Below are 18,665 nucleotides of genomic sequence, written 5' to 3'. Positions count from 1 at the left end.
TATCTTAAGTATATTCCGTAATCGTACCGTTACCTAAGGCCTCTAGGGCTTATACGGGCTCGGATCTATAGGTATACTTATAAATATCATCCTGGTTACAAGTCTAGATAGAAGGCCTTCATCGCCTCCTACTACGTCTTAATATACCCGCCCCGTAACCCTCGAACCGCCTAGTATAGTCCTCGGCAAACCGCTACGCCCGTTATACCTTAATCTACTAGTATCTCGTAAAGTACTCTTACTATTTCGATATAGTGTTTATCTGAGACTTCCTAGAGCGTTCTAATAATATATCGGAAACCGGCAAGTTGAAGGGCGCTAACAAGATGAATTCCCTTGTCTACGAGAGTGTCCTTCTACTAATTTCTTAGCTAAATCTATTTATTTTATTAAAGAATCTAAATAGCTAAAAGAATTTTATAAATATAATCTTTACTAAAAATTAATTATTGTACTCTAGAACTAGATTAAAATTATAGCTAATAATAATAGGATTAAACTTAATAAATTTATTATAATATATTAGATTAGTTTATAGCTAAATATGTAATAAATAGCCTTATAAACTAGAGACTATATATTAGATACTATTAGATTAATATCTTTAATATAGATATAGTTCTCTATAACTATTCTATAATATAATTCTTTCTTAGATATTATCTCTACTAAATAAATAATACTTACAAAAAAAAGCTATTATTTAATCTATAAATAAGACTATATCTTATATAATTATCTTAACTAAAAGATCTTAAATATTAAAGCTATAATTATTATTACTTTAAGTAATAATCTTACTATAATATAAAAGAAATAGGATAATATAGAATTAGGAAAAGCCTAAGTCTAAGAGAAATCTCTTTTTTAGATAGAAGATATCTTTATTATTTACTAGATTTAATTAAATTAATTAGATAAAATAATCTTATATTTAAAATTTAATTAGCTCCTAATAGACTCTTAGTTAATATCTTACTATTTATAGATACTAAAATAGATAGTTTTATATTTATTAATATATATCTACCTATTTTACTAGATAAATAGTTTAGGCTATATAGTATTTAATTACTATAAAATACTTAATTAAAAGATTTAATAGAAAAATATCTTAGCTAATTATCTATATAATAGAGTTTATATTTTATATTAATAGCTAATAGTAGCTATATATACTAATATTAGTAACTAATCTTAGCTAGTATAATATTATTAATATATAAAAAAAAGATAAGTTCTTTGAATAAGAAAACTACTAATATCCTATCCTATAAAAAATACTATATCTATAATTGAAATCTTTAATAGAGTCTAAAAAAGATAAACTAGATACTATAAAATAATATACTAATCTAATAAAGCCTAATTAAGCTTAAAACTAGTTAGCCTATAAGGATACTATTAATAATTAATATTATAATAATTAGTTTAGCTAGCTTCTACTTAAGATTTTTATTATATTACTTTACAAAATTAAAAATATTATGGCTAAAATATAATTAGAATTACTACTTACTAAATTAGAAATTAAAAAGGTACTATTATAGATATATAAAAAAGCAAGTTATAGTAAAGAAATATATCTTTAAAAATCTCGATGAAAGATTTATTACACTAAGATTAGCCCTATTTATATTATTAATCCTAATAGCTAGAAACCTAGAAAAAGCCTTTCTTTTATATAGATTACTAAAAACTAAATACTATTAAAAAAATCTATTATCCATTACCTTTAATTAATAATATTCTATAATATATAAAATAAAATTCTTTACTAAGCTAGATATTTAAATAAGATTTCTATTAAATTATAATAGCTCCTAAATCTAAAGATTTAATAATTTTATATATTTATTATAGTTTTTTTAAATATAAAATAATACTTTTTAGGATTATTAATAGACTATCTTCTAATATTATAGTATTCATTAATAATATCCTAACCTATAGTAAAATACTTAAAAAATATATTAAATATATTTAGAAAATAAGATTATAAACTAATCTTAAGAAATATAAACTCTATATCTAACTTAAAAGACTATTAATATTTATATACTATAATCCTAAAATATTTATCTAGATTAACATAGATATCTTTAATAAGATTATTAATATAGTTCTTTCTTGATAAATCTTAAATAGTCTTTAGTATCTAGTAATTTATTTCTCTAAGATTATAAAATGTATAGAATAATTATCTAAGATCTATAATAAAGAAATATAAGTAATTATTAGAATACTAAATAAGTAGAGATTTGAGTTTAAAAATCTATAAAAAAAATTTAATTCTAAATCTTTACTAATTATTAATTATCAGAATATTTTATAATATTAAAAAAGTTTAATATTAGATAGATTTACCAGAGTAAAACTTTTAATTTTAATTTTTTATTAATTATTAATTAGATAAATATAAGTTTTTTATAGTTATATTTTTCTAGAAAGATTTTATAATAATTAGTATTAAAATATAGATCTTTTTACTAGAAATATTTTAAAAACAAAATTTCTTTAATTTATAGCTATTACTATAGTCTTTATTATTCTCTCTATTGATACTAGTATTAATATTATTTATCAAATAAAATAAATAAATTAATAATACTAAAAACTAGATTAAAAATAAGAATAGATTTAGATTATAAAATTATATTAAAAAATTAAAGATAGACTATTACTCTATAATAATTAACTAATAGTATCCAATAATAGTAATCTCTAAACTAATTATTTAATAATATCTATTAATAATCTTTAATAGTCTATCCTAAGCTAAAAAAAACTAATAAATTTATATTATTACTAATAAAAATAAATAACTAATATAAAAAGATATATTTATAACTATTTAATTTATAAATAAATAGAATATTAGAGAGACTAACTATCTAGATTTCTCTATCTATTATAAATCCTTAATTATTTTAATAATATATATAATAGATTTCTAGTTATTTCTAAAAAATAAGAATAGCTATAATATAATTTTTATTATTATTAATTAGCGAAATAAATAACTTATCTTAATTTCTTACTATAAAATAATCTTAGTAGAAAACATAGTATATTTATTTATTAACTATTATTAAAATAATTGGTTAGACTAGCTCTCTATAATCAATTTTATTACTATTATATTATTATAGAATATTACTAAGATAATTATTTTCTTTATTAAATAAAAATATTAACTAAAATTCTTTTTTAACTAGTTAATAGAATCTTACTTAAATAAAATACTTAAGATTTTATATTAAAACTCTATAAGATCTAGTAATAAATTTAGGAGAATACTATAAAATTATAAAAATATTAATAAAAATAAATCGATTAATACTAACTAATAGAAGATAAACTTTATAGTTAGAGAATATATTTTTATTACTATAAAAAATAATATATAAATTAACTAGATTAGAAATTTACTAACCTAGCTAGTAAATCTTATAGTACTAAGATTCTTTATTATTAATTAAAATAAATAATTATAATAAATAGAAAATCGCTAAGATATTTAACTATTATTTCTACTATAAAGAAATTTAATATAAGATTAGATAGACTAGATATAATATTAATAATAATACCTAATATCTAGTAATAGATTTTAAGAATTTACTATAAAAACTATTAGATTTCTCCAATAAATATCCTATAAAACCTAGATCTCTAATCTATCTATTTATCTAGATATAAATAATATTTAATAATAAATTTATCGATAACTATCTTAATAATAATAAACCTATATTTTAGGGCTAAATATATCTTAGATAAAGATAATATAATAATTATATAAGATAGAAGATTTAGTATTTATAGTTATAGTAAAATAGGGAAGTTATCTTTCCTTCACTCCCTCTTTCTTTCTTTCCATAGATTCAATAGATAATGATTTACTAAGTATAATATTAAATCTATTTAAAACTATTATATATTAGTTTATTAAAAGCTATTATATATAACTTTATTAAAAGCTATTATATATAACTTTATTAATTAATACTATTAGTATAAGAAGTAATTATCAATATAGTAAAAATATATATATTTAAAATAATAGATAGCTTATAAAGAAAGGCTATGAGTTAAAAAAGATAAATGCTTAGTTATATAGCTAAATTAACTAGCTAAAACTAATTAGATTATATTATATAAATAGGCTACTAAAGCTTAACTAGTAACAAGGATACTATTAAGATTTAGTAAATCTAGAATAATTAACTATAAGATTAATTAATATAAAAATTATTTAATATAGCTAATGTAACAGATCATCCCTTAGTGACATGATTGTTTGCTTTAGCCAAAAAGACCACTATGTCAACCTTCAGGTTGACATGCTCAGGACCGACACATATAGCAGCACACAGCTGTAAACTTAGCCCTTTACAGCTAAATTAATATATTTTATTAATATATATTAATATGAAAATTTCTAATAAAGAAAGAGAGAGGGGGATTCTAGATAGCTAGATATTCTAAATAGTAGGGATTTCTATTATAGTTAATTATTATTATTATTCTAGGTTTAGATAATATATCTACTAGATAATCTAAATATTGGTTTTAAATAATTTATTACTATCTACTAGTATATAGCTCTTAATCTAAGCCTATATTATAAATAGATGAATGATACTACTATATTTAACCTATAATAACTAGCTCTACTATTACTATTACTCTATATAGATATATTATATCTCTATTTATTAAATATTAAAATATTTTGATTTACTAATTAATAACTAAAAGAAAATAGAATATCTAAAAAAAAGGAATTCTAGATAATCTTAATAAGATTATATCTTATATAACTATCTAAAAAAACTAACATAATTCCTAGTTAAATAGAATACCCGGCTATCCGGAACACCTGCCCCTAGTAGAAATTTTTGTATTGAAATATATTATCTAAATATATTAATTTAGCTATATCTAGCTATTTTTATAATAGGTAATCTTATAGCCTAATCCCCTATACCCACTATATCTTTATAGAGCCCTTTTAGCTAGCTAAGCTAGTTAAATAGCCTTATCGGCCTATTTATATAAAATAACTTAATTAGCTTCAATTAGCTAATTTAGCTACGTAACTAGCTATTAGCCCTTTTTAATTATTAAGCTTCCTTTATAAATTATCTATTAATTTAAATATATATATTTCTAGCGTATTTTCTTATTACCTATATATAGATTAGCGATTTTATATACGAATTACGCTCTTATATAAATCTATTTCGAATAGCCCCTAATAAATTAATCTATAAATATTTTTAATAGGCGCAAAGGGCTATTTAACTATTATCTTAATAGATCTTTAAGTAATAAAGCTAATTTTTCTAGCTAAATAATAGTTCTTAGTATTTCCAGGCTAAAATAGCTATCGCTAGTAGTTAGCTAGTTATTTAGTAGTAATCGTATTTTAAGTAAGATATTAAGCTTTGAAGGTACCTATTCTAGATTAATTAGAATAAGACTAGTAGCTATAAAAGTATTTTAAATAATATATAGTTAAAAGGCTTTTATATATATTTAGGAGTAATTATTAAGGAAGTTAAATTTATCGATAGTATTATATAACTAATAAGTTACATTATTTATAAAGCGGCTATATATATATTTTGTTATAGTAAAATACTTAATATTAAGTAGTTTATAACTATATAAAAATTATAGAGATATATAAAATAGAATTATATTATAGCGTAGATTTAGTTAAATTAAGGTATAAGATAGCTATCATAGCTATTAAGAATTAAAAGCTAATACTATTATCGCTAGAATAAAGAATTCTTATAGCTAATAAAGGCTAATTTTATTAGTTATCTAGCTATTTAGTAAGACTTTAATATACTAATCTTTTAGAAGATAAAGTTATTTATCGAACTAAGAAGTAAGAAAGTTTTTATTTCTAAATATTATATAGGATAGTAGCGAATAGCTATTAGTATTTACTATTTTAATTATAGTAATCTATTTATAATTACCTAGTTATAAAAATACTCGCTTACTATAATATTTAGTCTTTATAATTATCTATTATATAGAGATAAGATCTATAGCGAAGCTAGTCTTATTAAAATTATAGATATCTTTTAGTTAGATACTATTCTTATTAATAATATATTAGATAGTTGTAAACTAGGTTTATAGTAATTTTAGGTCTTTATTTTCGGTATATTTATAATTATAGTATTATAAAAAGATTAAATAAAGCTTATTTTATTATTTAATAAAGCTAAATAGCTAGTTCTTACTAACTGTAGCTAGAGGGTTACTATTATATATAGCTAATAGAATATTATCTATAGTTAACAGCCTAGGTACTACTCTATATATATCTATAGAGAATATCTATTTAGTAAATCCTTTTCTAATTATATTAATTCATCGTAAGATAGGTATATATTAATATATAAGATTTAGCTATAAGTATATAAATATAGTATAGTAAGTAGTATTTTAAGCTTTATAGTCATATAAAGAGAGTTAATATAGCTATTTTTAATATTACTAAGAGCTAATAAGATCTTTGTCTCCTCATTAACTAATTTCTATACTAATTTAGTATATTTTAGTAGTATAATAGGTAGTTAAATTAGATAGGTAGTTAGGAAGATATATTTTTAGATAGGGTATTCCGGATAGCTAGGTATTCCGTTTAACTAGGAATTATATTAATAATTATTATCTATATTATTAATAGATTTACTATTTATAAAATCTTTATTAATAATAATATTTCTAAGTTAGGAAATATCTAAATTTTATTATTTTTATATTAAATCTATAGAAATTATTAAGAAATAATATCTAAATAGTTTATAATAGATATTTATTCTTAATTTCTATACTTAATAATACTAGAATAAATAGATTTATATATTAATATTTAATTAATACTATAAACTATAAAGACTTTTAGATAGCTAATAATATAATTAGAAAAAAAGATATCTATTTAAAAATTTAATAACTATCCATTAAAGGTAATTATTTACACTATTAAATTCATATTAATAATTACAAGTTATATATAATACTATTTACTAATATAAATTACTAATCTTAGTAAATATAATCTAATTCTTAGATATGAGTAATTTATAGAATATAAGATTCTTGTTAATTATAAAAGATTAGTTAATTTAGCTAGGAGAATTCAATCTATAGGATAAAATAGCTAATTAACTAATTACTATTCCTTTTTAGATAATCTTATAATGATCTAAGCTAAATTACTAAAAATATATTAATTAATAAAACTAGCTATTTAAAAAAAAGATTTATTTATTATAATATAAATTAATTAGAATTATAGTTAAAATAGACCATATACTATAAGAAATATATATTTCTTTTATATAAAAAATAACTAATCTTTTAGATCTATATCTCTCTATTATATACTATTATAATAATTAATGTTATACGATTTTATTAATATATTAGAAAGAATAATAGTATAATTTTTCTAGTCCTATTTAAAAAGATTAACTAGGTTCTAAAGAATAAATAATATAGATACTAATTAGAGAAATATAAAATTAAAGATATTATTCATAAGAAATATTATATATATATTAATACTCTTTTAAAATAAGATTTAATTTTTTATCTCTATATTATAAATTTACTAACTAGTATTAACTTTCTCTATTTCTTTATTACTCTAAAAATATAATCTTAGTAGTCTATCTTAATTTAAATATCTTAATAACTATTTCAAGGTTTTTTCTAAAATATACTAAGATAGATATATTAATAGAGAGCTTTTCTAATTCTATAAATATCTATTTATAGTTATTATTCCATTTAAACTCTATATTGTTTAGATTGGTTTAGTTAAAGAGATTACTAAATCCATAGAATCTAAAATAAATATCTAGTAGAAACTAGTAAAACTAATAAATATTTATATATTTCTAGTTACTTTTAGTATTTTTTATATATAAATAACTTCTATCTTTTTTAGATTGATATATACTATTTTATTTATACAGATAATAAAACTAGGATATTTAACTAAGTCTTATTTAAGTTCTAATTTATTAATATTATACTAGAGGCTTATATCTTATAGGTTTTATAGTATTTTTCTAAATTTTTAATAATAATCTTTATAAAAACTATTTAAATAGATAATAATATTATTAGTATAGATAGATATAAAATTCTCTAAGAACTCTTAAACAATACAGCTAATAAACTATTAAAAAATAATAGATATTCCTTTAGCCCTAAAGAGATTATATTTTAAAAAGACTATAATATATAAAAAGTACTCTTCTATTTCTTTTTTAGGTTAATTAAGATCTTATAGAAAATAGTAATTATACCTAGCTTAGTAAACTAATAAATATTTCTTATATTATAAAAGGTTTCCTAAATTAAAAAAGGATATTAGTCTTTTATATTTATCTATTTTATTTATAATAGTCTATATAAAACTAGACTATTCTTTCTAGTTTCTCTATTAGTAATATAAGAGTAATAATAGATAAGTCCGCTAATTTAAATAAAATTCTTATCTAATAGATTTATTAATATCTTTTAGGGATATTATAGTTCTTTTTTATTTATCCTATATAGAGATCTATGTAAAAATAATTCTTTTTATCTATTTTTATTATACTTAAAAATTATCTAATAGTTAATTCTAGGCTAATTAGATAATAACTAGTTAGTAAGTTTCTAACTAAATATATCTATCTATTTCTAATAATTTAGATAGTTTCTTTTTATATTTGAATATTTCTTAGTATATAAAACTAGTATTTTATTAATTTATAGTTATCTAAGAGATTTAATACTATTAAATTCTTGAATTTAATAATCTTAGTAAAAGATTTCTATATCTATAGCTATTTAGTACTAGTTAGTCTAATTATACTATTAGCTCTATTCTAATAATATATATTTATATACCTAACTATAGATATCGAAATATCCTTTTTATACTAAATAGTAATTAATCTATATAATTTCTTTTAAAGATTAAAATATCTGGTAAATATAGCTATAATTAATATATTAGCTTTAACTCTAAAGATTTAGAAAAAAAAGTCTAGGCTATTATTTTTAAGCTAGTATTCTTACTAATATAAAGATATAGTTGGATATAAGGATACCTATTTTGAGTAGATATCTCTAAAGATAGATTGTTAATTATTTAGAAATATATGTTTATTTATTTTCTGTATTCATCTAACTAGTTAACTAGAGCTATATTTTAGTAAATACGAGATATATTTCTTTTATAAATATTTATATCTATATAGATAGTTTACTATAGTTTGTATCACCTATAGTTAATAAAGAATAGGTTAGAATTTTCTATATTTAATTTTATTAAGAATTTTAAATTACTCTAGAATTTCTAGAGATTTTTATTATTATTTTATAGAGCTTCTAGAAGATTTAAAAAGTATTCGATAATAGAATATTAGAAGATTGATATATATAAAAAACTATAGCTAATTTAATTTAATCTAACTGAACTATAACCTATTTTAATAATCCTAATAAAAAAGAATAAAAAAGATAGAATAGCTATATAAATATTTAGTAAAAATAAGATAGTAAACTATAGTTTTATAATTATATATAAGTACTAGCCTATTATAGTTTCTATATAAATAAATCTTATTTAGTTAGTCTAGTTAGTTATTTCTTTTACTATATATTTATTAAATAATCTCTAGAACTATTATTATATTATATATTATATAACCTTTTTTTAAAGAGGCTTATCTTAAAACTCTAGGATATTATTATCATTATCATAATAATTATCTATAAATCTATATATTTTAGTATAGTACTAAATATTATTTTTATTCTAACCTAGCTATTTTATTTTATATTATAACTTTTGATAATATAGATATAATTATAGAATCTATTCTATTGCCTATTCTTATTAATTATTAACTAATCATGTTAGTAATAAAATATTTTTACTCTAATCTAGTAGTAAACTAGTTTTTAATAATTTTATATAGTTTATTTATCTAGTTAAATCATTTTTAACTTAGATAGTCTATTTCTTAGTAGTATATAGTAATAAGAACTATCTTATCTATATTAAAATTAATCTCTTTATAATATTTATTTATTTATATTATAGTCTTTATATATATATCTAATTATTTTTATAGTTTTTTCCTAGATTTATTTAATTTATTTTATAAATTCTTATATATTAGTAAATAAATCCTAGTTAAATAATATTCTTAGTTTATATCTATATTCTATAAAAAAAGATATTTTTATTAAGTCTTGGTATAAAATAAATACTATAAAATTAATTATTAGTAACTATTTAAACTAATTATCTTAATATTTTATTAACTATTATTCTTAGTTATTAGGCTATCTATTAGTTAGCTATTTTAGTCTAACTATTAACTTATAGATAGTAGATAGTTAATAATTTATATTTAATACTAAGAATTTAGTAAAAGTTTACTCTAGAATATAAATATAAATTTTTCTTTATAGTTTAATATAATTAAATTAGATATATCTATCTATTAAAAAAGATATATTATAAATAATTTAGCTATTTCTTCTATAGTAATAGTTTTATAATATAGGGTAGATATTTAGTATTTACTAAAATAATAGTATACTATAAATATTATATTATAGCTATATTTGTCTTTTGGGAATATTTAGAAATCTTTTATAATATATTATTATAGCTATTTAACAATAAGAAATAATTATAATAACTATACTAATTAGTTTTTCTATATCTTTATTTATATATATAGTTAGTAATTGTCTATATATTATTTAATATTAATTACTTAGCTTAGTTATTAGTAATAGCTTAAAATAAAGGTCATTAATTTAGTCTTTTTAAGATATATAATATATAATTATAAATAGATTTTATTAAGTAGCTAAGTTTTTAGATCTTTATTATCTAGAATTATTAGTCTTTTTTTATAGAATAAAAAACTCTTTTTTAATTTTTATTATCTATTTTTATTTATTTTTATCTTGTTTTGGTTTACTTTAAATAAAAAATAAATTAGATTAGTATAAAAATATATATAACTATTCTAGTTATATTAAAAATAGTTTAAGATTTATTATTAAAGATTATAGTTATTACTAGCGTAATTTTAGCTATAAAAAACTAAAGATCTTTATTATTAAGATATATATTAATCAATTAATATTCTTATTCCTAATCTAGCTTCCTATACTTATAGGTACTATATAGGGATTTACGCCTTTTAGGTTCTAGCCTAATATATATATAAAGCTACCTATAGCGAGGTCAGATAGCTTACTACTATTAGACTAGAGAAAGTAGTATAAATATATTAAATAAAATAAGATAAATAGGATAAATAAAAGTAGTAAAAAAGAGAGCTAAAGAGTTACTACCTTTATAATCTAATATTCCTACAGCTATCCTTAGGTAGCGCTAGTAAAGAAAGAGATATCTAGTGTTACAATTAAAAAGCCTTATTAGTAATATTATACTATTTATGTAGTGGACTCTTTGGCAAAACGCGAACTATTGAACCAGTGTGCTGCGCCTGTCGCAGTGCCCATCAAATTGCTCATCAGACCGAGACAAATCGATTGATCCCATTTTTAGCCAGTCCCCGCTCCGTGGTTAACCATGGTAGGCGGAAAGGGTAAAAAGGGGTCGTCATAGCCACAACCGCCCGACGGCGAAGGCCTTGAACTACGTGCCTACGCAGGAAAACTCTTGAAGACTACTCAGCAGTAGAAAGCGCTTTGCAGCGACGGCGGCCTGCTATTACTAGAGCGATTCGCTACGTATCTCGACGTCGTGATCTCCCTAACTTCGAAGATACGCGACGACGACGTGCTGGCAGAGCTTTAGCGTATATGCGCCTTATTAAACGATGTTGATCGGAAACATACCGATATGATTAATAAGCTGCAGTATACAGTGACCGTCTAGGCTATATAGCTCCAGATAGCCGGGCCTAGGGCTGGTAACCCTCTACTATCCGCCCCTACCCCTGGCTGCGCGACCGGCTATCGTAATGCTGTTATAGCCTACGTAACTAGTAGCTAGTAATCCTCGCTTGTATCTAGATGGCTGGCGAGAGCGAAGACTAATGGGACAATCCCTAGTAACGACCTTAGTAGCGATAGTAGCTACCCGGCCGTACTAGTAGCTCCGCTTCTCCGCGAAGACCTCTAGATTATTGTTCGTTCGACCGACCCGTAGGTAGTTAACCCCCTATGATACTAGGGGGTAGCCTAGGTTGTTAGCTACGCTAACCGGTCTATCTAGGAGACCGGCGTAGCCGACTACTCCCTTATATTATCTAGTAGAGTGCTACTAAGCGGAGATATTCTAGTTTAGATCGACCGGCTAGAGGACGTTAGGACTCTGTACGAGAACGAGCGTTAGTATAAGGTCTTTAGCGCTAACGTACGTATTCGGTAGGCTACTTATACAGTGACTATAAATAGCGTACGCTGCGTAAGCTTCGACCTATATAAGGATACTAGGACGAAAGTAACGATCCGGGCGGCTAACGTAGGTCGTCTGCTAGTAGATACAGAGGTTATTAGGGTCGGCTGGCTAATGCTACGACGGAAAATAGAAGAGATAAAGCCGTAGTATACGACACTGCTGGTCGAATTTAACAGCGCTAAGGCTGTAAACTATACGATTCGCTAGGGCCTATCCCTATACGGCGAACTATACGACTGCCGGTATTTCGATAGTAGCTATCGCCTATAGTAGTGCTTTCGCTGCCAGGATTATAGCCATATCGCCCGTAACTGCAAGCGTAAGGCCCACTACGTATACTATACGCAAGGCCATAATATATAGGATTACACGTACGCCCGCGACCGTCGCCGGGTAAAGTGTGCCGTATGTATTAAACACGGAAGAAGTACAAAATCGAATCACTTCGCTTTCGATCGGGAGTGCCCGGTAAGAGGCGAAGCCATTACGACAGTTTCCAACCACCGCAGCCAGGGGCCAAAGCTCCACCAGGAACCCCTATAGTCCAGCGTAGGACCATCCAACAGCCCACCCCCATCGATCCCTACTACATCGATCCCTACCCCATCGATCCCTACCGCAGAGATATATCCTATACCTACCGAGTCCGCCAGGAACACGGCAGCAACGATAGGGGCCGCAGAGACTAGTAGGGCTCTAGTCAAGACAAGAGCGGTCGTAGTCTCCTATAAAACTAAGGACGATAAACGTCGGTATAAGCGGAAGGCCGTCGAGGACTCCGCCGGTAAAGAAGAAATAGATATCGATCTTCAGCTCCGCCTAGCCGAGGCTACTACTCAGCCTATCCCTAACAAAATCGGTGACATCCAGCTACTACTCCCAGCGCCACCAACGATCGATCTAATAACGCAGCCCGAAGGCGCCTAGCTAGATAAGACAGCGTCCCTTAACGGCCAGGCTCTCAAACGGGCAGGTACTATCCGTCGGGGCAAGAGCCGACGCATACTAGACGAGTCTAACGACGAGCTTAGCCTCGAGAGCCAGGAGTACTAGCCGCCCCCCGCAGTCGTCCGTAACGTTATCACTCGCAGTAACAGTGCTTCCTAACTAAAATGTTAGATACAACACTTCGGATACTACAGGCGAATACGATAAGGTCGAAAGATAAGGTAATAATGTATCTCTTTAGTAAGAAAGGGGTATAAGAGATAGAAGTCCTAGCCGTATAGGAACCCTAGATATAGGACTTTAATAGCGGCGTCGGCGGGGATAACGTAATACGAACGTACTCGTAGGTACTAGGTAGACGCTTCTATATACTACTAAGGCCTACGCCTAATAGCGTAGGGGAGAAAGGCCGCCCTCGTATATATATATACGTAAGTAAGCGCATTAACCCGAAGACGTAGTCTATTAAGCACTACTCTAGGGACTACAGTATAGTAATAGTTAGAATATTAATAGGCAACATCTATATACATAATATATATATAGCAGGGAAGAGCTTTAGTACGGATACTATAATAAGAGCTAGGAACGTAGCGGCTACAAGAAGGACCCTCCGATAGCTACAGGAATAGCTAGGTATAGGAAATGGCCACTACGTAGTTATAGGTAATTTTAATATATACTACCCGCTATAGTTAACATATTAGTTAGCGTTATAGGCCGATTAGGATATAGAGGATATAATTTACTCTATAGGCGACTATAGTATATAGCTACTGACGAGAAGGGGTATAGTAACGTTTAACGAAGTAGAGATAACGATTAATCTAGCGTAGGCCTCTAGTACGCTAGCAGAACGATACGAGCGTAGCTAAGATTAGTGCTAGTAGCTATTTACCGGCGACTACGTTCCGATTCTATCAGAATTTAATATCCGCTAGGACCCGGCGCCTACGGTAGAGAGGCGATAGTAGAAAGACGCAGACTAGGAGATATAGGGCAAAAGCCTTACGTCGATAAGTAAGTAATAGCTAGCGCTACCGGGTAAGGCTACTATAAATACTATAAAAAGAATTAACGTATAGGTTAACAGACTCATCGACGTATTTACTAAGGCTACCGACGATTTAGTACCTAAGAAACGTATCTACTACTATTCGAAAGCTACGTATTTACCTAAACTAGAAGAGCTTCGGAGGAAGGTCTCCTAGGCCTACGATAGGGCACACTCAGGAGACGCCAACGACTAGGAGCACTTCCGCTAGCTACGCTATAAGCTCGGGCGAGCGAGCTAGAAAGCCTCGAGATAGATATATCGTTAATTAACGGAGGAAGCAGCTAAAATGAATAATATTAACGATTTCTAGCGCCTAGCGAAATAGGCGAGAACTAGGGGCACCCTACGGTTAATATATATACCGATGCTCCGCCTATCAGACGGTAGCGAATATACGATAGTAAAAGTAAAGGCAGAGGTACTTAGGGAGGCCCTTTTTCTACTAGCACTAGAGATAGACCTACGTAATATCCGATACTTCTAATACCCCCGGCCGATAGATACGCTACCGATTACTACCGAAGAGGTTATTAACACTATCAAGCGCGCTACACCGAATAAGGCTCCCGGGCTAGATAGTATACCGAATACGGTACTAAAGTAGGCTATTTAACTTCCTTAGATTCTTACTATCGTTATAGACCTCTTTAACATATACCTACGTATCGGATACTGCCCGTAATATTTCAGAGAATCTACTACGGTAATCATCAAGAAGCCCGGGAAACTAGACTATTCGTTACCGGGCGCCTAGCGGCCGATTTCCCTACTAAGCACGCTAGGTAAAGCTATAGAAGCTATTATTACTATACGTATTAGCTATTTAGTAGAGGCGTCTAATCTACTACCGAATACTTATATAGATAGCTACGTAGGGCGGTCCTACGACTATACGCTCTACTTACTTACTAAGAGAGTATACAAGGCCTAGCGATAGGGATATATTATAACGCTATTAACGCTAGATATATTAGGGGCTTTCGATAACGTATCTTATATACGCCTAGCGTATAATCTTAGGAAACGAAGGATTCTAGAGGCTATCGTCTAGTAGATTATTAGTTTCTTTAGCGAGCGATACACTATACTTATTATACAAGAAGGCCTAATAGGAAGAGCGCTAGTAGCTACCGGTATCCCCTAGGGGTCACTGCTATTACCGATCCTCTATCTTTTCTATAACGCCGACCTAATCGACTATATATACCGCGCAGCGATAAGCGGAGGCAGCGCCTACCTAAACCGCATCGTCCGAGCTATAGTTACTAGATATATCGACGATATATACATCCTAGTCTAGAGTAGGCGCACAGACGCTAACATTCGGCTACTAAAGTAGCTATATAGCGTTATAGAGAGATAGGCTAAGCAGTATACGTCTAAATTCTCGCTAGCGAAGTATAGGCTAATATACTTATAGAAGAAATATAGAGGGATCCTACAGCCGGATAGGCCTACGGATATACTGTTAACTCTACGCGACCGCGAGAGCACTATCTCGAATACGTCTATTACTATTACGCCTACCGAATCGCTACGATATCTCGGCATCTAGATCGATCAGTATCTTACCGGCGAGGCTTATATTAACTACTACTACGAGAAAGCCGTACGGCTTATAGCGGCGCTACGATCTATTACTAGCATAATATAGGGAGTAACTACTCTATAACTAAGATATATATAGACTGCGGTTCTCCTACCCTAGATCGCTTTCGGGTACTTAGTATAGTATACGTAGGGTATATATAATATAAAAACTATCGAAAAGAAAGCTATAGAAACTATTAGATCCCTCTAGTTCTAAGCGCTCTATAAAATCGCCGGCGTTTTCTATATAATATTAAGAGCCGCTCTCGAAGTATACCTCTACGTTATACTAGTACTATTAGCGATATAAAGACTAGCAAAAGAGGTATACCTCTATATCTATACCTTACCCCTACGCTTAACGATAGTTAATATACGCTATCTATTAACGATAACTTATACGGCTACTAGGCGCTAAGCGCTAATCTTACCTCTCGCCCGTATTAAACAGAGACTTAATAGGAGCGACGCCGCCCTAAGCAAGCTCGAGCTTATTTAGCCGTTCGTAGTAGCGCCTTAGTAGAAACCGCCGATAACTAGGATTACCCTAGATAAGGATATAGCTATAAAAGAATATAACGTAATTATATAGGCGTTACCCGGATAGGGCACGAATACGGCTATCGCCTATACTAATAGCAGTAGGTCTAACGAGGGTATTACTACTACAGTAGCTATATCCGTCGGATACCGTAGCGTACGCCTCGGCACCCTTTAGTTATATATAGTCTATATAGCTAAACTAGTAGGGCTTAATCTCGTATTATAGGCTATCGAGGAGGACTACCGGCCTAGCCTACAGACGCTAGTATAGAAGATACTTACAATCTTCGTAGATAATTAGGTAGCTATTATAGCGTACGTATAGCTACGTAGAAGCTCCGGCTAGTTTATCCTACGTAGTATCACTAAAAAGCTAGATCGACTGAAAGGGAAAGGATAGAGTATCCGAATACACTAATACCCCGGCTATATAGGTATTCCTAGCAACGAGCGTACGGACCTTCTTACTAAAGAAACGGCCTACGACCGTAGGGAAGGAGGCCTATAGGATATACTAGTAGCCTACTACCGTACTAGATAGCGTAAGCTTACTACAGAGCAGTAGAAATGTAAGTAGACGGGTAACGCCTACGGTAAAATTACTCGTAGGATTATTCTAACACTAACTAAGGATATCTTCGCCTTATACGAGCGTATACGACGGGTAGCCAGCGCAGTCCTTATTTAGATATAGACCGGCAAGATCGCCCTATATAGCTATCTAGCTATACTATAACGCTAGCGCGATAAGTAGCTCGACGAGAACCCCGACCGACCGCTATAAAGATACTACTTATACGGCTAGGGGAGTTAGGATATACACTATATACTATTACTCTACCTTTACCTACGCCTTATAGACCTACAGTAGAGGGTCCTCGGCCCTAACTACCTACTATCTCTTATAGATTACCTAATATAGCTAGCTCTAGCCGCTAAGGCTATCAAAATAATATTATAAACTAGGCTACTAGGTCAATTCAGTGCCTTACCGACTATATACCGCGTTACCCTTAAGGCGGACGTATAATATACTAGTCCTAACGTCTACCTATCTATAGTAGCAGCAGGCTTACTTTTACGAGCTACTATCTTAGGCAGGAATAACGGCCTACGTATCTTCGGATATATAGGAATAACTAGGGGGTATATAGGTACTACTAGGACTAAATACAACACTACTACAGTCGGGGATTATAACTATCCTTCTGCTTCCACCGGAGAAAGCCCTGTCTCTATACACTCGCTATACGTACGCCCCGTGGCCCTCGGTAGCCAGGGGTAAGTATAAGACGGTAAGTGATCCGATGTTGATTCGTTGACGGGGGCAGAGCGATCGAGAGGACGTTCGGAGGGGGTTTTGACTGGGCACGGTCACGTATAGAGATAGGGTGAAACTGGTGACGGGAGGAGCGGAAGTGTGTGTGTGCGGGTACGTAGGAGAGGGGGTTAGGGGGCGGAAGGCGGTCTAATATTATGTGATCTAGTGTACCTAGCTAGCTATAGTGTCCTGCCGGCAAATCGGGCTTACCGCCTGACAGATCTGTGTATGAATCCATCATCATCATCATCATCATCATTATACTATTTATATCTATAGTCTTAATAGATTAGGTCTTCAATAGTTAGATCCTAGCTATCTAACTCTAATAGTAACTATCCTTTTTAGCTTATATTACTAAGCTAATCTCTCCCTCTTCTATCCTCTTTCTATCTATTAGTATATACTTAAATTACTAGGTCCTAAATTACTAGATTATCGTTTCGCTACGCTATATAACTACTTATTTCTAACTAGTAGGCCTAAATTACTAGGTTCTCGAATTACTAAATAGGCCGATCCTATCCTCTATGTATATCCTCTATATATACTTAGCCTTCGCTATTTTTATTTATAGTAGAAATTAAGGGAGTATATTAAGATCCTAGTAGTCTATCTCTAGTTATATATTCTATTAGTCTTAAAAGATTACTACCTTAGACTCTCTTAATTAATATAGTATTTTTAATTTAGGAGTTTTTTATCCATTTAACTAT

Source organism: Penicillium canariense, assembly GCF_028826845.1.
Source record: "Penicillium canariense strain IBT 26290 chromosome Unknown utg000007l_segment0_segment0, whole genome shotgun sequence".
Classification (NCBI taxonomy): Eukaryota; Fungi; Ascomycota; class Eurotiomycetes; order Eurotiales; family Aspergillaceae; genus Penicillium; species Penicillium canariense.
The sequence above is the reverse complement of the archived record's forward strand: the minus strand, read 5'-3'. Positions refer to the sequence as shown.